Source organism: Phyllobates terribilis, unplaced genomic scaffold (genome assembly GCF_046119375.1).
Source record: "Phyllobates terribilis strain yellow unplaced genomic scaffold, ASM4611937v1 Scaffold_5__5_contigs__length_657084704, whole genome shotgun sequence".
Taxonomy (NCBI): Eukaryota; Metazoa; Chordata; class Amphibia; order Anura; family Dendrobatidae; genus Phyllobates; species Phyllobates terribilis.
In genome coordinates this window covers 69,216,905-69,240,195 of record NW_027362765.1, presented here as the reverse complement: position 1 = coordinate 69,240,195, position 23,291 = coordinate 69,216,905, and the positions used below count along the sequence as shown (strand labels likewise).

At 44.0% G+C, this 23,291-nt stretch overlaps 1 protein-coding gene across 6 annotated transcripts in view; it reads right to left on the bottom strand.

Annotated features, from left to right (window-relative positions):
• LOC141270715 (uncharacterized) overlaps positions 1 to 23,291 on the bottom strand; it is a 669,979-nt gene that overhangs the window by 448,499 nt on the left and 198,189 nt on the right. The window lies entirely within an intron of this gene.

Here is a 23,291-nt window from a genome sequence, read left to right as displayed (position 1 = left end):
GGCTCCCTTTTCACACAGTACTCTCACACTGTGTCCCCCCTTATAGGGCCGAGTCTCTATACTATGCCCCCTCATTACACTCCACCTCCTTAGCATGCTGTCTCCTCCTGGCTGTGCCCTTGCACTTACCCCCCCCCCCTTCTACTGCTACTCCTTCTTACACACTACTCAGTCTTTATTCTGTACCCGCTCACACTTTTCTCCCCCGTACTGTCTCTTCACATATTTCCCCCTCCCTCCTCATACGGTCTTCTCTCACATCCCCCCGACTCCCCATACTGTCTCACAAATCACCAATCCCCTCACACACCATACCGTGTCTGCACCCATCTCTCCCACTCACCATATTGTGAATGCACCCATCCTCCCATACTATTTCCTCATATATGCCCCCTATCTCCCCACTTTCTCCTCATACTGTGGCTTCAAATATCTCCTGCTCTCCATATTGTCTAAACCTGTCCCTCCCTTGCTCCCCAAACTTGTATTCTCAAATCTTCCTCCCCGTTAAACTAAATCTTCCCCACCCCTCTCCCCCACACTAAATCTCCCCCCACACAGCATAAATATTGCCCCCTCACACAGCATAAATATTTCCCCCAACAGCATAAATATTCCCTCCATAGCATAAATATTCCCTCCATAGCATAAATATTCCCCCCCACAACATAATTATTCCCCCCACAGCATAAATATTGCCCCCTCAGAGTAAATATTGCCCCCTTTCTTTTCATTGTCTTCAGCTCCACTGTGGAGCACTTGCCACCATCTCTGTGTGTTTCTTGCTGTGTCATATTGGTATTATCTGCTGGAAATGAGTGTTCATTCTGGTCACATACATCTTTTCCAAAGTCCACAACATCATACAGTAGCTTCTTTCCATGCATTCACTGACAGATTCAAAAATTATCCAGTGGGCCGTACTTAATTTTGTACCGTGCCCTCTTACGGAACATGACTCCCATTCTGGGCCAAACCCTGGCTTCAGCACATTCCATCTTCTGGGTCGAACCAAGGCAAAGGGTCTGTGACTGCCAGGAGCTAGCCTCACAGCGGACCATCAGCTCGATCTAAGATCATTCTAACAGCTTTTCATTGGCGGCATTTGTAACGTACACTACTGGAGCTGAAATTTTGGAGCTGTGAAGGAAATGTGAAAGAATGCTCTGTGGGTGGAATTTGTTGCAAAACGAAGTGGCGTTATCCAGCTCCAGTTAAAATTAGTAGTTATTTTTTGTAAATTCTTAAAAATTGACTCCATGTTTATGGTACGTCCTTTGTCAAAGCTAATGAAACTAGACATACAGAGTCCTATAAATTCCTACCTAATTAAATACAGATGAAGCAGAAAAATCACATGACATCCAGTCTGGGTAGCCAGGCTATGCCGAAACAGCAAATGTATGTGTAATATAAAAACAAAAGATACATGAAAAGTACACTGCTCAAAAAAATAAAGGGAACACTTAAACAACACAATGTAGCTCCAAGTCAATCACACTTCTGTGAAATCTACCTGTCCAGTTATGAAGCAACACTGATTGTGAATCAATTTCTCCTGCTGTTGTGCAAATGAAACAGACATGATGATAGGCAATTAGCAAGATACCCCCTATAAAGGAGTGGTTCTGCAGAACCATTTCCCTGTTCTCATCCTTTTTGGCTGTTCTTTTGGTCACTTTTGCATTTTGTTATTACTTTCACCCCTAGAGGTACAATAGCATGAGGCGGTGTCTACAGTACATCCCACAGAAGTTGCTCAGGTAGTGCAGCTCATCCAGGATGGCACATCAATGCAAGCTGTGGCAAGAAAGGTAACTGTGACTGTCAGCACAGTGTCCAGAGCATGGGGCAGATACCAGGAGACATGCCAGTACACCAGGAGATGTGGAGGGGGCCGTAGGAGGGCAACAATCCAGCATCAGGCCCCTTACCTCCTCATTTGTTCAAGGAGGAGAAGTACAAGCGCCCTTCAAAATGATTTCCAGCAGGCCACTAACATCCATGTGTCTGCTCAAGATGTCAGAAACATACTCCATGAGGGTGGCATGAGGGCCCGACATTCACAAGTGAGTGTTGTGCTTACAGGCCAACACTGTGCAGGGCGATTGCCATTTGCCAGAGAGCAACAAGATTGGCAGAGTTGACATTGGCGCACTGTGCGCTTCACAGATGAGAGCAGGTTCACAATGAGCACATGTGACAGACGTGACAGAGTCTAGAGACGCCATGGAGAATGTTCTGCTGGCTGCAACATCCTCCAGCATGACCTTTTTGGCAGTAATGGTGTGGGGAGGCATTTCTTTGGAGGGCTGCACAGCCCTCCATGTGCTAACCAGAGGTACCCTGACTGCCATTAGGTACCGGGATGAGATCCTCAGACCTATTATGAGGCCATATGCAGGTGCAGTGGGCCCTGGGTTCCTTCTGATGCATGAATATGCTAGGCCTCATGTGGCTGGAGTGTGTCAGCAGTTCCTGCAAGATGAAGGCATTGAAGCTATGGACTGGCCCGCCCGTTCCCCAGACCTGAATCCAATCGAGAACATCTGGGACATCATGTCTTTTTCCATCCAACAATGCCACATTGCACCACAGACTGTCCAGGAGTTGGCGGATGCTTTAGTCCAGGTCTGGGAGGAGATCCCACAGGAGACCATCCGCAACCTCATCAGGCGCATGCCCAGGCATTGTAGGGCGGTTAGACAGGCACGTAAAGGCCACATACACTACTGAGCATCATTTCCTTTTCTTCAGACATTTTCACTGATGTTGGATCAGCCTGTAGTTTGATTTTCCACTTTGATTTTGTGTATCATTCCAAATCCAGACCTCCATGGAATATTCATTTTGAGTTACATTGGTCATTTTTGTTTTATTGTTCTCAATGCATTCCACTGTGTAATGAACAAAGATTTGCAACTGGAATATTTCGTTCAGTGATATCTAGGATTTTTTAAGCAGTGCACATAAATCAATGAAAAAGTAAAAATAAAATAACAAGCCAGGCCAAATTTTACAATTCTGACCACTGTCACTTTATGAGGTAATTACTCTAGAACGCTTCAATGGATCCCACTGATTCTGAGATTGTTTTTTCGTGACATATTGTACTTCATGATAGTGGCACAATTTCTTCGACATGAAATTTGACAAAAAATTTCTTAGGCACTTAAACCAGAGAGTGATGTCACACAAAAGAGTTAATAAATAACATTTACCACATGTCTACTTTACATCTGCATCATTTTTTTAAACATTTTCTTTTATAGGAAGTTAGAAGGGTAAAAATTTATCACAATTCACAAAACCATTTTTGTTAGGAACATCACATTTGAAGTGACAAAAAATACCCAAAAGTGACATCATTCTAAAAACTGCACCCCTCAAGGTGCCCAAAACCACATTCAAGAAGGTTATTAACCCTTCAGGTGTTTCACAGGATTTTTTGGAATGTGGAAGGAAAAATGAACATTTAACTCTTTTTCACAAACATTTTACTTTAGACCCAATTTTTTTTTACAAGGGTAACAGGATAAAATGGACCCCAAATTTTGTTGTAAAATTTCTCCTGAGCATGCCAATACCCCATATATGTGGGAAAACCACTGCTTGGGCGTTCGACAGGGCACCGAAGGGAAGGAGCACCATTTGACTTTTTGAATGTAAAATTTGCTGGAATAATTAGTTGAAACCATGTTGCGTTTGGAGATCTACTGATGTGCCTAAACAGTGGAAAACCCGCACAAGTGACACTATTTTGGAAACTAGACCCCTCAGGGAACTTATCTAGATGTGTGGTGAGTAGAGATGAGTGAATGTTTCAATATTCGGTTCGGATTACAATTGTCGAATCTGCAATATTCACCGTTTTATTCATCGAACCTTCGGCGAACACCGAACGCCATGGGATTCAATGGGGAGCAAAAAAAATGCATATACAACACCTTCAAACGGGCCCAAAAGCTGCCAAAACACATCAAGTTAGGAGTAGACACCTGGAAAGTGCCATCAATTGACCCAGAGTACAAGTACTATAATTATTACAGTGACATTTATTCCGTGGCGCTTTACATGTGAAAAGGGGTCACCATCGGTGACTCACCAACTGGTACAAGAGGAGAGAGGACCCTGCCTGTGAGGGCGCACAAACAAGCTACAAGGGATGGGGGAGAATACAGTAGGTTAGGGTACAGATAGTCATGCAGCGGTATGCTGGAATGAGGGTTACCGCAGATTGTACGCTTGTCAGAAGAAGTGGGCCTTCAGCTTCCTTTTCAATGTTTCCACAGAAAGCGAGAGTCTGATGTGTTGGAGTACAGAATTACACAGTAGGGGAGATGCACGGGACAAATCAGCTGAGAGCCTAAATCACGGTAAACTTCCAGGCGCTCACAACTGAGCAGATTAACCCCTGCACTGATTAATATAAAGGCGAAAGGTTTCTTTTTGATGACTGCAGGAGTGGAAGGAATCAGATGCTGCAGTCTCCTGACTCCTCTCTGTCACGGTAAATCCATGACACCTTGCAAGCTTCAACACAATGTTCACAAGGTAGACAGCAGCGGTGGTCGGTCTCCTAGACAACGAGCTATCTCCTTTATGATGATAGAGGCCACCATCTCCTTAGCTTGCTGTTGATACTTTTCCGTGGGAATGAGCTCGTCTCCAACCAGCCTGGAATATTTCCAGTGAATTATGGCATGATGCCATGGTATTAGCAGTGCACCCAGTACCAGAAGCGAAGCCATCCACAATTTCCTTCTCAGGAATTTTATTTGGTAGACTGAGTGGCTGCCCAAACATTAGTTTCTCACAAAGGAGCTGAAGACACTGAGTGGCAGTAGGTGCAAGTTTCTACAGCATGACCTGTTTGTTAGATATCAGAGCCAGGAGAACAGAGAGAGCAGCATGGTGGCTCAGTGGTTAGCACTGCAGCTTTGCAGTGCTGGAGTCCTGGGTTCAAATCCCACCAAGGACAACATCTGCAAGTAGTTTGTATGTTCTACATAAAATACTGATTGAAATAGTGGACAGAATTCACACTAGTGGTCACCACTGATACAGATAATTAATATCAATTAGGAAGGGTTTGTAGAAGGGAAAAGATGTGTGAATAAAATATAACTTTTATTAATATAATTAAAAAAACTCTTATTTTGTGAATTATTGGTGAATAAATATTCATACATCAAATGATGTATATAGGGCCACTGCTGTGTAATTTTAAGCAGTTCTAGCCCACAAATTACTTATTTCAATTGTGAGGACACAAAAATAAAAATAAATTGTCCACAGCCAATGTCCCTATAATTATTGGCTGGGTATTATGAGTTATGTGTCCCAGGTATCCCAACACTCTCTGTCATAAAATTAAATAATTCCATATATAGGGTGCCGTGGAAATGTGTGGGATAATGGGTAATTTTCCACCAGTGAGCCTAAATGACTTCTTATGTTCTCTGCATTGTTAATAAATTATTGCCGATATTCAAAGATAAGATATTGTCTTGTGCAATCTCACTGCTATAGCTGACATGAAAAAAACAGCTATATAGCTGAATTTGCATCTCTGGGCCAAGCACTAATCTAATGTGGGTAGTATATGCGGTTAATACCGTTGTTCTGTCAAATCATACCCATAAAGATAAAGGTGCTCATTTGATCCCAAAGCGTGTACATTCTTGCTGTATGCAGGTGGTCTGCTAGCAGTTACTATTATTTATTGCAGAGATTAAAGGTATAATGAGATGTCAATATATATCATTTGCTTCACGTGGAGGTCAGAACACACTATCTCCCCCGCAGCGTTCTCACTCAGACCACGTACAGATAGTCTGCACGCTATCAATGCCGCTTCATATGTTAAGCCGGCCGAATAGAAATAATTTATTATAAAGATCGTGCAGTTAGCTGCCAGTTTGTATTACTGGCTAGAGCACGTGGAGAGCAGAGCCTCTTATCTCCCCGACAGCGTTCTCATTCAGATCGCGTGCAGATAGCCTGCACGCGGTCACTGCCGCTTTATGTATTAAGCCGGCAGGGTAAGGATTAGAGTGACAGAGAGTGGAGTATGGATCCTGGAATGTGTCACCACATATAAAATATAAGAATGAACGTCCCTGACGCGCGTTTCGCCGTGATTACCGGCTTTTTCTAAGGGCGGGATCGGCCGCCTTCTCAGGATTCTTATAACTCCTGTCAAGATTGACAGGTCTATCAGCCAGTCAGAGAGTCCACATACCTGCATTAGCAGAAACATGTAATTAAATAACTCCAAATGAAATTTTAAAAATACCAGAAATTGTAAGGATAATGGTTAAATTCCAGTTTTATCCCATGCTATTAGGTTGGCTGATAATATACCTGAAAGGCTCCGCATTAGAATAATAATACAATAAAGTATTATTATATATATAGATCCATCAGATTGAAGAAATCTTGTACATATTGACCATCAATTGCATTTAAGGGGGATCTTTATTGCAAACCCCTAATTCTCTTCTCATATTATCTGTGATAGTTCACTCCCCAGTGAATATGAATAAAGCTGAACCCCTCATTCCCCCACCTCAAATGCGGCATGAGGAAAATTGATGGGATAGTGTAGAGAATAGAGGTATAAATATATTTGGTTCTCTATATTTCAACTGATACATCTGGGACAAAAAAAACAGATGCATCAATATTTTCAGAGGGCAAATAGACATAAATCAATTCACTGTAAAGCAGGAAAAGATCATTGGAAATGCACAACTTACAACCCCAGAGCCAGAGACAAGTCAAAAAGTTACTAAGCAGAGTATAGAGAAACGTCATAGAAAGCAACCAAAATTGAAGTTTTCGTTCAGTCCATGTGGATTAACCGTATTTAAACGGAATATCCACTGGCTTTCCATATACAGCAAGAACTGGTCCAAATCTCCACCCCTAATGTCCAGCTTATGTTGAAAAATTCCCCACCCTTTCAGATCTTTCCATCTTAAGTCATGTGCATGTTTGAAATGCTTAGCGATGGGAGTAGGAACGAAAATTTTTTGTCTTTCTCTGCATATTTGTTCGTCCTTATCAAAATTAATGATACTCCTAATATGTTCTCTGATGCGTGTCCTCAGATCTCTGGTTGTCTTACCTACATATCTGAGTCCACATGTGCACTCCAAACAGTAAATCACTCCAATCGAAGAGCAATTTAAGTGTTGGTGTATGGTAAAGTTTTTTCCAAAAGCATCCCTAAAGGATTTCATAGGGGTCAAAATTTGACAGGCCTTGCATAGTTTACAGGGGAAGAAACCCGGATCCCTTACATTTACAGTTCTATTATTGCGTTTAAAATGACTCGAGACCAAAAGATTAGAGATAGATGTAGTTTTCCGATATCCTATTGAGGCCTTTGGTGTGAGATATCGATCAAGATCTCTATCCGATTTTAAAATCCCCCAATGTTTATTAAAGATATTAATCATAATTTGCCAATCTTGATGGTATTCGGTTATGAATCTCAACGTTTCGTCCTGATCTCGAGTCTTCGGGATTAAAAGGTCCTTCCTCTCCGTCCTTAAGGCAATATTATATGCCTTTTTAATTGATTGTTTAGAGTAATTTCTTTCAAAGAGTCTCTTCCTCAGTTCCACTGCTCTCAATTTGAACCCTTCAAAGGTGGAACAGTTGCGGCGTAACCGCAAGAATTCTCCCTTGGGAATGGCTTTGATGGTTGATGGTGCTTCTAGCATCCAAGATACCATTTGTGGCAGTTTCCTTCCTATATAGGTCTGTTTGAATCCTGTTATCCAGGTCTGTATATATCATGATATCCAAAAATGGGATATGATCCCTATGGAAAGAGAGAGTCAACTTCAAGTTAAGTTGATTGTCATTAAGGATGTTAACAAAATTAATTAGGGTATCTACTGTGCCCCTCCAAATAATAAGGATGTCATCTATGTAGCGTTTGTATATTACAATCTGATCTACATAGATAGACATATTCTCTGCAAAGACGAACTCTTCTTCCCACCATCCCAGATATAAATTTGCGAAAGTCGGTGCGACCGCCGCACCCATTGCGGTTCCCCGCATTTGTAGGTAGAAGCGTCCGTCAAAAACAAAATAATTTCTTTTCAGAATAAACCTCAAAAGAGAGAGAATAAAACCTTTTCGTGTTGGGTCAAGGTTGTGATTTCTAGATAGATAAAAATCAACGGCCCTGCACCCACTGTCCTGATGTATACAAGTGTATAAACTTTCGACATCACATGTCACAAGTAATTCTTGCTGATCAAGTTTACTGCCTTCAAGTTCTTGTAGAACTTGCATGGTGTCTCTGGTATAGGAGGGAAGATCATAAACATATCCTCTCAATTCCTGATCTATCCACTGATTGGCTTTTTCAGTCAGGTTACCTATACCAGAGACAATGGGTCTTCCTGGTGGATTTCCAAGGTCTTTATGGACCTTGGGTAGCATATAAAATGTTGCTACTCTTGGATGTTTAACCGTCAGGAAGTCCCTCTCGCGTTTCGTGATAGCTCCACTGTCAAATCCCTGGGTTATTAAATTAGTATATTCTTCCAGGAACTGGTCAGTGGGATCACTCCAAAGTGATCTATAACAGTCTTTGTTGGTGAGTTGTCTCTTGGCTTCTTGGATATATTTATCCTGCGGCCAGATGACGATGTTGCCACCTTTGTCACTGGACTTAAAGACGACGTGCTCCATTTGTTTGAGTTCATCAATTGTTCGTCTATCTCCAGAAGCAGCAAATGATTGAGAATCTCCATCTGGCAAAGCTAAAATATCCTTCGTAACCAAGTCAACAAAGACTTTCACTGCAGGGCAGGTCTGTAATATCGGCATATTGGTGGATTTGGGCTTAAGGATCTTCTTTTTCCATTGAGGGCATAATCTGTTTTCACTCTCTAATTCACCTGCTTGGTTCTCTGTGTCTAATTCTTCCAAAATCTCTAATGTCCTCAGTTCTTGGCTCAACAGACTTGATGTAGGTTCTACTTCCTGAGAAATAGTACCCCTACTTGATTGGTCTGAATATAATTTTTTAAAAATTAACCCCTTAATAACATTTGACGTACTAATACGCGTCTGTGCCCTGGGACTTAAGAGCCAGACCCGTATTAGTACGTCATGGCGATCGCGCGCGCACACAGGCTGTGCGGGCGCGATCGCCGCCGGGTGTCAGCTGATTGTCACAGCTGACACCCGGTACTATGTGCAGGGAGCGGTCCTGCACCGCTCCCAGCACATTAACCCCCGCTATGCTGCGATCGAAGTCGATCGAAATCGATCGCGGCATTGCGGGGGCAAGGGGAGGTGATCGGCGATACTCACCTCCTCTTCCGGCTTCCAGCGCAGACTGCAGCGGCTTCCCGGGTGTTGCCATGACGACCCGATGTCGTCATGACAACATCCGGGTCACCAGAGAGCAGGAAGATTGCTTGGACATGCGCAGTGCATCTCCAAGCAATCTTAACACTGTGCACTTCTGACAGCCTGCATGGCATAGGGATGGTGCTCCATTCCTATGCCATGCAGGCGATCAGAAAAAAAAAAGTGAAAGTCCCAGAGTGGGACAAAGTAATAAGGTGTACAAACTGTCTGAAAGTGGAAAAAAAAAAAAAAATGTGCAAAAATATTATAAAAAAATAAAAAAAATAATACACCAAAAATAAAAATATAATGTACCCATCAATAAATATTATTATAAAAAAAATAAAAAAAAAACAATAAAAGTACACATATTTGGTATCGCCGCGTCCGGAACAGCCTGACCTATAAAACTGTCCCACTAGTTAACCCCTTCAGTGAACACGGTAAAAAAAAAAAAAAAACGCAGCAAAAAACAATGCTTTATCACCATACCGCCAAACAAAAAGTGGAATAACACGCGATCAAAAAGACGCATATAAATAAAAATGATACCGCTGAAAACGTCATCTCGTCCCACAAAAAACAAGCCGCCATACAGCTCCATCAGCCGAAAAATAAAAAAGTTTCAGCTCTCAGAATAAAGCGATGCTAAAAAATATTTTTTTCTATAAAATAGCTTTTATTGTGTATAAGCGCCAAAACATAGAAAAATTATACAAATGTGGTACCGCTGTAAACGTACTGACCCAAAGAATAAAGCTACCTCATCAATTTTACCACACGCGGAACAGAATAAAAAAAAAAAAAAAAACAATTCCTGAATTGTTGGTTTTTGTTTATTCTGCCTCCCAAAAATCGGAATAGAAAGCGATCAAAAAATGTCACGTGCCTGAAAATGGCACCAATAACAACGTCAAGTCATCCCGCAAAAAACGAGCCGTCACATGACTGTCTGCCAAAATCTGGAAAAATTATAGCTCTCAAAATATGGCGATGCAAAAACTAGATTTTACAAAAAATGCGTCTTTTAGTGTGTGACAGCTGTCAGTCATAAAAAACCCATATGATTCTGGCATTGCTGTAATCACACCGACCCGAAGAATAAAGTCGTCTAATCACTTATACTGCACAAGGAACGGCGTCAAAAATAAACTCTTGGGTTAGGATTGGGCTAGGGTTAGGGCTGGGTTTGGGGCTAGGGTTGTGCTGGGGCTAGGGTTGTGCTGGGGCTAGGGTTGTGCTGGGGCTAGGGTTGTGCTGTGGCTAGGGTTGTGCTAGGGCTAGGGTTGTGCTAGGGCTAGGGTTGTGCTAGGGCTAGGGCTGGGGTTGGGATTTTTTTTTCAAAAGTAAGAAAAAAAGATGACGATATGGTGACTAGTGTTGAGAGCAAGTGCTCGCTACTTGAGTTTGCATCGGGTGCTCTGGTATGCATTGAGTATCGTGGGTATTTGAGTGACATGCTCGAGTCTCTGCCCCATATGCTTCGCGGCCAAAAAACTTTACGGGGATTGCCTGCCATGCACGAGCGATCCCCGCATGTTTCTTTTTGGGTGCCTAATAACCGTGAAACATGCGGAGCAGGGACTCGAGCATGTCACTCAAGCACACGCTGTACATGGTGCATACCTGAGTACCCGATGCAAACTCAAGTAGCGAGCACTTGCGCTCAAGAATAATGACAACTTATTCAATATGATGACCTAATGTAAACAAATTCTGTGCCGTACCTCTGGGTTCAAAATGTTCACTATACACCTTAATAAAATCCTTGAGGGGTATAGTTTCCAAAATGGGGACACTTGTGGGGGAGCTCCACTGTTTAGGCACATCACGGGCTCTCCAAACGCGACATGGTGTCCGCTAACAAATTGAATGGAAAATTGGCTCAAATTGTTAGCGGACGCCATGTTGCGTTTGGAGAGCCCCTGTGTGCCCAAACATTGGAGCTCCCCCACAAGTGACCCCATTTTGGAAACTAGACCCCCCAAGGCACCTATCTAGATGCATAGTAAGCACTTGGAACCCCCAGGTGCTTCACAAATTGATTCGTAAAAATGAAAAAGTGAAAAAAAAAACACTTTTTCATTTTTATGAATCAATTTGTGAAGCACCTGGGGTTCCAAGTGCTCACTATGCATCTAGAAAGGTGCCTTGGGGGGTCTAGTTTCCAAAATGGGGTCACTTGTGGGGGAGCTCCAATGTTTGGGCACACAGGGACTCTCTAAATGCAACATGGTATCCGCTAACAAATTGAATGGAAAATCGGCTCAAATTGTTAGCGGACACCACATTGCGTTTGGAGAGCCCCTCTGTGCCCAAACTTTGGAGCTCCCCCACAAGTGACCCCATTTTGGAAACTAGACCCCCCAAGGCACCTATCTAGATGCATAGTAAGCACTTGGAACCCCCAGGTGCTTCACAAATTGATTCGTAAAAATGAAAAAGTGAAAAAAAAAACACTTTTTCATTTTTATGAATCAATTTGTGAAGCACCTGGGGGTTCCAAGTGCTCACTATGCATCTAGAAAGGTGCCTTGGGGGGTCTAGTTTCCAAAATGGGGTCACTTGTGGGGGAGCTCCAAAGTTTGGGCACAGAGGGGCTCTCCAAACGCAATGTGGTGTCCGCTAACAATTTGAGCCGATTTTCCATTCAATTTGTTAGCGGATACCATGTTGCATTTAGAGAGTCCCTGTGTGCCCAAACATTGGAGCTCCCCCACAAGTGACCCCATTTTGGAAACTAGACCCCCCAAGGCACCTATCTAGATGCATAGTGAGCACTTGGAACCCCTAGGTGCTTCACAAATTGATTCGTAAAAATGAAAAAGTGTTTTTTTTTTCACTTTTTCATTTTTACGAATCAATTTGTGAAGCACCTGGGGGTTCCAAGTGCTCACTATGCATCTAGAAAGGTGCCTTGGGGGGTCTAGTTTCCAAAATGGGGTCACTTGTGGGGGAGCTCCAAAGTTTGGGCACAGAGGGGCTCTCCAAACGCAATGTGGTGTCCGCTAACAATTTGAGCCGATTTTCCATTCAATTTGTTAGCGGATACCATGTTGCATTTAGAGAGTCCCTGTGTGCCCAAACATTGGAGCTCCCGCACAAGTGACCCCATTTTGGAAACTAGACCCCCCAAGGCACCTATCTAGATGCATAGTGAGCACTTGGAACCCCTAGGTGCTTCACAAATTGATTCGTAAAAATGAAAAAGTGTTTTTTTTTTCACTTTTTCATTTTTACGAATCAATTTGTGAAGCACCTGGGGGTTCCAAGTGCTCACTATGCATCTAGAAAGGTGCCTTGGGGGGTCTAGTTTCCAAAATGGGGTCACTTGTGGGGGAGCTCCAAAGTTTGGGCACAGAGGGGCTCTCCAAACGCAATGTGGTGTCCGCTAACAATTTGAGCCGATTTTCCATTCAATTTGTTAGCGGATACCATGTTGCATTTAGAGAGTCCCTGTGTGCCCAAACATTGGAGCTCCCGCACAAGTGACCCCATTTTGGAAACTAGACCCCCCAAGGCACCTATCTAGATGCATAGTGAGCACTTGGAACCCCTATGTGCTTCACAAATTGATTCGTAAAAATGAAAAAGTGTTTTTTTTTTCACTTTTTCATTTTTACGAATCAATTTGTGAAGCACCTGGGGGTTCCAAGTGCTCACTATGCATCTAGAAAGGTGCCTTGGGGGGTCTAGTTTCCAAAATGGGGTCACTTGTGGGGGAGCTCCAAAGTTTGGGCACACAGGGGCTCTCCAAACAGAACATGGTGTCGCTAATTATTCAAGCAAATTTTACAATCAAAAAGTCAAATGGCGCTCCTTCCCTTCCGAGCCCTGCCGTGCGCCCAAACAGTGTTTCTTCCCCAAATATTGGGTATCTGCGTGCCCAGGGGAAATTGCACAACAAATTTTGGGGTCCATTTTTTCTTGTTACCCCTGTGAAAATAAAAAAAATTGGGTCTAAAGTAACATTTTTGTGAAAAAAGTTAAATGTTAATTTTTTTCTTCCACATTCAAAAAATTCCTGTGAAGCACCTGAAGGGTTAATAAAGTTCTTGAATGTGGTTTTGAGCACCTTGAGGGGTGCAGTTTTTAGAATGGTGTCACTTTTGGGTATTTTCTGTCATAAAGACCTCTCAAAGTGACTTCAAATGTGATGTGGTCCCTAAAAAAATGGTTTTATAAATTTTATTGGAAAAATGAGAAATCGCTGGTCAACTTTTAACCCTTATAGCTCCCTAACAAAAAAAAATTTTGGTTCCAAAATTGTGCTGATGTAAAGTAGACATGTGGGAAATGTTATTTATTAACTCTTTTGTGTGACATATCGCTCTGATTTCAGGGCTTAAAAATTCAAATTTTGAAAATCGCAAAATTTTCAAAATTTTCGCCAAATTTCCGTTTTTTTCACAAATAAACGCAAGTGATATCGAAGAAATTTTTCCACAATCATGAAGTACAATATGTCACGAAACAACAATCTCAGAATCAGGGGGATCCGTTGAAGCGTTCCAGAGTAATTACCTCATAAAGTGACAGTGGTCAGAATTGTAAAAATTGGCCCGGTCATTAACGTGCAAACCACCCGCGGGGCTTAAGGGGTTAACTTTCTTCCAAATAGGTGCAAATCCTTAATTATACTGAACTTGTTCAAATGGGTTGGGAGACAAAAATTTAGGCCCTTCTTCAAAACACTTGCCTGACAGCCTGTAATAGTATGTTTAGACAAGTTAATTAGTCTTAGGGCATTCGTGTCGGCTATATCTGAATTTCTCACTTCCTCCTGTTCCTGTTCTTGATCGAGCCTCTGAATCCCCATCTGCCTCTGTCCCGTAAAAAAGGTCCCGTGGGGTTAGGGTTATTGTCCTGGTCTACTCTTCTACCTCCGTGAGAAGGAGGTTCAGAGTCAGATTCTGACCAGTTACTACTCTCTGCATCCGTGCCAGAAAATTCACCTCTCTGATCATCTCTTTTTTTATTGTAGTTATTATTATGGGGTTGTTTCTTGACACGTTTAGACAGATTTTTACCCCAATTATAAATTTCCCCTTTTGAATAGTCTGTTTTGTCTCTTAAATACTTCTTCCTTTTACGTAATTTTATTTTATTTTCAATTTTATCAATATATTGTAGGGTTTGTTTAAAACCTTCTTCAAATTCTGTCTTGCCCTCTAATGTTTCCATTTTGGGTGAGATCTCGTCCAGATCTTTTTCCAATTTTTCTAAAATATGTATCTCATCTTCAATTGGGAGATTCATCAGCTTGCGTGAACAGTCTGTAAGGGTTGCTTCCCATCTATCTTTAAGATTAGGTTTAGTGAGTTCATACGAGGGGAAGATTGAGACACGCAGGCCCCTAGATATAAGCCCCTGTTCAAGATATTGTTCTAGACTCATTTTTGTCCAAGTTGCCTGCAAGTGTTTGATCTGAATATCTCAAAATTTTTTGAGGAGATCATCCGTCTCCAAATTGTCTGCCATTGAATCACTCCTAGATGAGATATCATCATTAAATATTGTTTTCATTTCATCTTTCTGTCGCGCTGATCTCGATTTGAGCTGGTTAGAGATTTTCGATGTTGCCATATTGTTTCAAAAAATTATTATAATTCTTCAGTCTGAAAGTCTATATTAAATTTAAATATCTTAGATGTACAAATCAATGTCCCTAGAATCAGATAAAGATATGTCCAAGCAGAACACTAGAAAATTGAATTACATAAAATACTGATTGAAATAGTGGACAGAATTCACACTAGTGGTCACCACTGATACAGATAATTAATATCAATTAGGAAAGGTTTGTAGAAGGGAAAAGATGTGTGAATAAAATATAACTTTTATTAATATAATTAAAAAAACTCTTATTTTGTGAATTATTGGTGAATAAATATTCATACATCAAATGATGTATATAGGGCCACTGCTGTGTAATTTTAAGCAGTTCTAGCCCACAAATTACTTATTTCAATTGTGAGGACACAAAAATAAAAATAAATTGTCCACAGCCAATGTCCCTATAATTATTGGCTGGGTATTATGAGTTATGTGTCCCAGGTATCCCAACACTCTCTGTCATAAAATTAAATAATTCCATATATGGGGTGCCGTGGAAATGTGTGGGATAATGGTTAATTTTCCACCAGTGAGCCTAAATGACTTCTTATGTTCTCTGCATTGTTAATAAATTATTGCCGATATTCAAAGATAGGATATTGTCTAGTGCAATCTCACTGCTATAGCTGACATGAAAAAAACAGCTATATAGCTGAATTTGCATCTCTGGGCCAAGCACTAGTCTAATGTGGGTAGTATATGCGGTTAATACCGTTGTTCTGTCAAATCATACCCATAAAGATAAAGGTGCTCATTTGATCCCAAAGCGTGTACATTCTTGCTGTATGCAGGTGGTCTGCTAGCAGTTACTATTATTTATTGCAGAGATTAAAGGTATAATGAGATGTCAATATATATCATTTGCTTCACGTGGAGGTCAGAACACACTATCTCCCCCGCAGCGTTCTCACTCAGACCACGTGCAGATAGTCTGCACGCTATCAATGCCGCTTCATATGTTAAGCCGGCCGAATAGAAATAATTTATTATAAAGATCGTGCAGTTAGCTGCAATTGATGGTCAATATGTACAAGATTTCTTCAATCTGATGGATCTATATATATAATAATACTTTATTGTATTATTATTCTAATGCGGAGCCTTTCAGGTATATTATCAGCCAACCTAATAGCATGGGATAAAACTGGAATTTAACCATTATCCTTACAATTTCTGGTATTTTTAAAATTTCATTTGGAGTTATTTAATTACATGTTTCTGCTAATGCAGGTATGTGGACTCTCTGACTGGCTGATAGACCTGTCAATCTTGACAGGAGGTATAAGAATCCTGAGAAGGCGGCCGATCCCGCCCTTAGAAAAAGCCGGTAATCACGGCGAAACGCGCGTCAGGGACGTTCATTCTTATATTTTATATGTGGTGACACATTCCAGGATCCATACTCCACTCTCTGTCACTCTAATCCTTACCCTGCCGGCTTAATACATAAAGCGGCAGTGACCGCGTGAATGAGAACGCTGTCGGGGAGATAAGAGGCTCTGCTCTCCACGTGCTCTAGCCAGTAATACAAACTGGCAGCTAACTGCACGATCTTTATAATAAATTATTTCTATTCGGCCGGCTTAACATATGAAGCGGCATTGATAGCGTGCAGACTATCTGCACGTGGTCTGAGTGAGAACGCTGCGGGGGAGATAGTGTGTTCTGACCTCCACGTGAAGCAAATGATATATATTGACATCTCATTATACCTTTAATCTCTGCAATAAATAATAGTAACTGCTAGCAGACCACCTGCATACAGCAAGAATGTACACGCTGTGGGATCAAATGAGCACCTTTATCTTTATGGGTATGATTTGACAGAACAACGGTATTAACCGCATATACTACCCACATTAGATTAGTGCTTGGCCCAGAGATGCAAATTCAGCTATATAGCTGTTTTTTTCATGTCAGCTATAGCAGTGAGATTGCACAAGACAATATCTTATCTTTGAATATCGGCAATAATTTATTAACAATGCAGAGAACATAAGAAGTCATTTAGGCTCACTGGTGGAAAATTAACCATTATCCCACACATTTCCACGGCACCCTATATATGGAATTATTTAATTTTATGACAGAGAGTGTTGGGATACCTGGGACACATAACTCATAATACCCAGCCAATAATTATAGGGACATTGGCTGTGGACAATTTATTTTTATTTTTGTGTCCTCGCAATTGAAATAAGTAATTTGTGGGCTAGAACTGCTTAAAATTACACAGCAGTGGCCCTATATACATCATTTGATGTATGAATATTTATTCACCAATAATTCACAAAATAAGAGTTTTTTTAATTATATTAATAAAAGTTATATTTTATTCACACATCTTTTCCCTTCTACAAACCCTTCCTAACTGATATTAGTTTGTATGTTCTCCCCATGTTTGCACGGGTTTCCCCCAGGTTCTCCAGTTTCCTCCTCAGTAAAAAAAGCAGCCATACAGGAGTGTTCACAGTTCAAACAAATAGGGCCTGACACCACCATTTCCATAGCAAACAGATTGGAGATGGTGGAGTTCAAACTCTTAGCTTTGTCATGTGTAAGAGGAAACAATCTTTTACATGACCACAACTATGGGACTGAGGGCTGGTTGCTGTGCTAAGAGAGGGCAGAGTACGGTGAACCGGACAAACTGCTGGACCGTGAGTGAGATGTAGGTGGAGATGTTATGAAAGATTGATAAAGTTGCGGTGTGCTCATTTTCTGAGATTGGTCAAAAACAGCAGGCACATCCACTTCAGTTACAGCTGACGGGCTCTCACTCAGCCTTACTGAAGTGGGTAAAGAACCGGAGGTTCTGCAGTGGGAGACCTGCGTGACAATACTTGGCATGGTAACAGAGGAGGAGGAAGAAGTAGCAGATGCGGTTGATGGGGTGGCTAATGGTTGTAGAGGTCTGCATTTTATCGCAGTGAGATTGCAGTAACGCATGTTGATTGAGCATGTGAAGGTTCATGCATGTTGTAGTCAAATTATTGCACTTTTTCCCTCTACTGAGTTTTTTATTGCAAAGTTTGCAGATAACGTGAGTTGGCTCATCCTTTGTGGTCTCAAAGAAAGGCCCAGGCTAGGCAATCCTTGCCACCCCTGTGAGCTGCAAACCCACGACCGCTGTAGGCCACAGCCACAGTTGTGGCTAAGGATGCAGTGCTCCTCGTGCTTGCATGACTGCGCCATAGTATGAAACGTAACCTCCTCGTCTTCCTCCTCCACCTCCTGAGATGAACTTCTCGGCTGCGTGACTCTGGGTTCACACCAAGTAGGATCTTCAACCTCGTCATCATCCAATGTGTCAGGGAATCGTGCACATACGATCCCGCTCACTCACTACATAGGCATCTGCAAGCGAGCAGAAAACGTATGGCGTACACACCTCCAGATTCCATGAAATATGTGTATACGCCCCAGTACGGTCACTGCCAGCTTCACCATAGCCCAATTAATATTATTCACTGTCACCACCTATCAAGTTTAAAATATAATACAAGTCTGATTGGATGCCTGCTTTCTGGTAGCATATATGGCTTCGGGGTAGGAACGATTACAAGACAAAAGAAACCGGACTATTAAATTTTATATTTAATCCAAAAGGGAGGCAGTGTTTATGAAAAATATACAAAAGGTTTTACAAAGGGGGACATTTACAGTACAGAATATACAGTTACACAAAAGAAATGGGGTTAAAGAAGAACTTACTATAAAGATCGCAGAGACGATTCAGTTTAGCTGGAGGGAAGCACTCTAATGCCGTTCAGAGAACGTGACCCATGCTGCACATAAATATGTAACTTCCAACATGAGTCCTGTCCCATCATCGGCTGGGTCTTTTATGTCGAAGGGGGGACCTGCCCACACACCCCCTGTGATGACATCATGTGGACTAGGCTCCAGCTTTCATATTTTTTATTAAAATATCTAACTTCCACGATAACTTATCACTGGTTGATCGCAGAAGCTTGCAAGTGACGCCATATTCTATGTTACGAATTTACCTTTCCTTAGAGACTACACATGGCATAGTGTGGTCCGTTATTTTTGTACTTTTGCGCCACAGCTCACAGGAGGGGCATACAGCAATGGAAAAAGATGTGTATTGTTCCTTAGCTGACCCTGCCACTAAAAATGTGTGTCTAATTATTATTGGAAACATAGAACTTCCGATATTCCATATTTTATGTCAGTGCTGAGCAAATGGCGGGTGCCCTGGGGGCGTGAGAGAGAATTCTTTTGAAGCCAGAAACTACATCCTTCTCACCTAGGTGTAAATTTATCACAGGCCGGTGCCACTAGAAAATACACTCGTATGTTAATTAGGCTAGTAGCTCCCTTTGTACTAGCATTTGCCTGCTTTTCTACTCTGACAGATGGTCGATAAGGAAGGGGGGGGGAGTGACCCTTCTCCTTTTGTTGCCCTGACAGCACAGTACAGTCCACATGAGGCTCAGGTATCTGAGTCTCATCAGGATCACCTCCCTCCCAGGTGGTCAACTTCTGGTGATGAGGGTCAGGAACCTGCTCGGACCCTACTTCGTCCTGCCCCGAAATCAACCTAAAAGAAATTTGGGCATCGGTGTAGATGCTTTCTTCTTCTTCTTGACTCTGTGAATGTTTGGAGTACACTTCTGATGCCCATGGTATAGAATGGGTGAACAGTTCTACAGACTCGCCCATCTGCGGTTTGTTACAGTCAGGCAGTTGGATAGTTGTGATGCAGGGGGAAGCAAGGGTAATTGGGGTGCCACCTCTGTGGACTGTACTGTGTGTGATGTTGAGGTGGATGAAGTACAGGAGAGGCCACTTGAGGCAGCACTTGCCATTCACTGGAGCACCTGCTCTTTCTGGCCCTTATCAACAAGGTTGTAGCATCGGCGTCTCTGCCTCCTGCCAGGCAGAGACGTCGTCCCTCTCACCTCCCAGCTCCCCATGCGGTGTCCTCCTGCGCTCCTCTTCCTGCAGCAGCCAGCGCGCGTTCCTTCCCGGGCACTGTGCTTAGGGCGCGTGCGCGTGCTCCCTCTCTCTTAAAGGGGCCGCGCGCACCGTCCTTAGGAGTCCCTGGCCAATAGACGGAGGACCTCCCATATTTAAGGCACCTCCTCAAAAATGGAGGTGCCCGAGCAAAAGTTGTTGCACAGTTACTTATCTCTGCTTCAGCCCTCAGGTTCCGCTGCTAGCCTGACTCCTCGTCCTGCCTGCCAGCCTGTTATCTGCCGTTACCTGCCGAGCCTGTCAGCCCGCTCACCTGGAGCGCTCACCTGTTACCTGCCTTGTCTGTCAGTCCGCTCACCAGGGAGCACCCGTCTGTTACCTGCTATCCTACCTGGAAGCTCTGCCGTCACTTGCTGTGACCACCTGCCTGGTAAACCTAGAGACTACTACTTGCCCTGCTGTCACGTACCGTGACCACCTGTCAGCTAACCAGAGACTTCTGCCTGCTTGCTGTGTCCATCCGTCATACCTTTCAGTCCCAGCCATCTGACCCGTGGGAGCCACCTGCTCTCTTACAAGGTTGTCCCCAGAGTAGCACCTGGTCCCTCTGCCCGGATCCTGCCTGGTCACGGAGTTGTTAGCCGCCCTCCGACCAGGGTCGGTTCGGGTTGATACTTAGTCACGCCCCTCTGGGTCCCTCCTTGCACAGCGGCACAAGCTTCCACCACCCGGACCCGTAACAGTTTGTTCGGGCCATGGAACCCGGTGGCACCCAAGCTCCCTCACTCTCTGACCTATACCACGAAGTCTCCCATCAGAGATCCCAACAGGAATCCATCCTGAACCACCTGCGGAATGTCAACTCCCGCCTGAACACACTGACTGCTCCACCAGTACCCGCCTCTAGTTGCACGACTCGCACCCCGGCAGCACCGCTGCCCATCAATACCATGGTATCCGGCCCCGGTCCCCGGCTTTCTGCACCGCCTCATTTTGGTGGAGACCCCGCCTTGGCTCGAGGTTTCATAAACCAGTGCACCCTGCACTTTGAACTCTTGGCACATCAGTTTATCTCCGACCGGGCCCAAGTGGCATTCATCATGTCCCATCTCACTGGGGAGGCACTGGCTTGGCTAAATCCCCTGTGGGAGAGAGGGGATCCGCTGGTGTCCAACCTGTCGTCTTTCCTCACTGCTTTCCGGAAAGTCTTCGATGAACCGGGACGTAAGACCTCATCAGCCTCCTCTCTGCTACGTCTCCGCCAAGGGAGTCTCACCGTGGGTCAATATGCCATACGGTTCCGCACCCTCGCTTCTGAGCTTGCCTGGGATAACGAGGCCCTGGTGTCCGTCTTCTGGGAGGGCCTTTCCGGTCGGATTAAAGACGAGCTCGCCGGTCGGGACATTCCTACCATCCTGGATGACCTGGTGTCGCTGGCTACACGGATTGACATCCGGTTTCAAGAGCGCACCAAAGAGACCACCCATGAGAGAAGGTTTCCCTGCCTTGCTTCTACTTTCCAGAGACCTGTCTCCTCATCTCTCACTCCCCGGGCGCACTCACCCGAGCCCATGCAGATCGACTAGACCAAGATGGTCAAATCTCGCCAAGAGTCACGCCGAGCCGAGGGGAGCTGTTTCTATTGTGGCAGTAAGGAGCACCTGATCCGTTCCTGCCCGGAGAGGCCGGGAAACTCCAGTGTCTAGGACCGCTCGGAGAGGTCGCCCTAGACAAAAGTAAGCCCTCTCCATCCCTGACTTTGTCTGTCTCTATCTCCTGGGGAGAGAACCGTCACTTTGAACTCGCCCACCTGGATTCTGGAGCTGCTGGAAGCCTCATTTCCCAGTCCCTGGTTGAGAAAAACCTTATTCCCACCAAGTCTCTGGCTGAACCATTGTCAGTCGCCTCCGTGGATGGAAGACTCCTTCCGGTGACCATCCTGCTCATCACGGAACCCATAACCCTGTAGGTGGGAATGCTGCACTCTGAGAAAATCTCCTTCCATGTGCTACCCGGACTCTCTCACTCCCTATTGCTAGGCCTACCTTGGCTCCAGACATATGAACCCATGTTGAACTGGCAATCCGGTGAAGTACTCCGGTGGGGGGCCGGACTGCCATAAGACCTGCCCTGGTTCCGGTTCGTCCGGTTCGACCACCACCTTCCCCAGCTAATTTACCCGGTCTTCCGGCTCCTTACTGGCCCTATGCTGACATCTTCGGCAAAAAGGAAGCAGAGACATTGCCACCTCATAGGCCATATGATTGCCCGATCGACCTGGTACCTGGCGCCACTCCACCCCGTGGCCGTATTTACCCGTTGTCTGCGGCCGAAACCCGGGCCATGTCTGAGTACATTGAAGAGAATCTGGTTAGGGGATTCATCTGGAAGTCTACCTCCCCGGCTGGAGCCGGATTCTTCTTTGTCAAAAAAAAAGACGGCTCGCTACGCCCCTGTATTGACTATAGAGGACTCAATCAGATCACGGTAAAGAATAAATACCCCCTGCCACTCATCTCCGAGTTGTTTGACTGCCTTAAAGGTGCCAGGATCTTTTCCAAGCTGGATCTACGTGGATAATATAACCTGGTCCGTATCCGGCAAGGAGACAAGTGGAAGACGGCATTCAATACCCGGGACGGTCACTATGAGTACCGTATGATGCCCTTCGGTCTCTGCAATGCTCCTGCCGTCTTCCAAGAACTGGTCAACGACATCTTCCGTGATCTTCTTTACTCTTGTGTGGTGGTGTACCTGGACGACATCTTGGTCTTCTCTCCGGATCTTCCCACACACCGGAGGGATGTTCGTCAGGTCCTGCTTAGGCTCAGGCAGAACCACCTTTATGCTAAATACGCGAAGTGCCTCTTCGAACAGACCTCTCTTCTATTCCTGGGCTATGTTATCTCCCAGACAGGCTTGCGAATGGATCCCGAGAAACTCTCTGCTGTCCTAAAGTGGCCCCGTCCGGAGGGGTTGAAGGCGATTCAGCGATTCCTGGGCTTCGCCAATTACTATCGTCTCTTCATTTCACACTTCTTGTCCCGGACGGCTCCCATATCTGCGCTCACCCGTAAGGGGGCAAATCCCAAGGTATGGTCGCCCGAAGCCGAGGAGGCCTTCCTTTCATTAAAGCAAGCCTTCTCCTCTGCCCCAGTACTGCACCGTCCGGACTGCAATAAACAATTCTACCTGGAGGTTGATGCTTCCTCCTCCGGAGCCGGAGCGGTGCTCACCCAAAAATCTTCTTCCAGGAGAATGGTAACCTACGGCTTCTTCTCCAAAATCTTCTCCTCATATGAGCGCAACTACTCCATAGGAGACCGAGAATTGCTAGCTGTTAAATT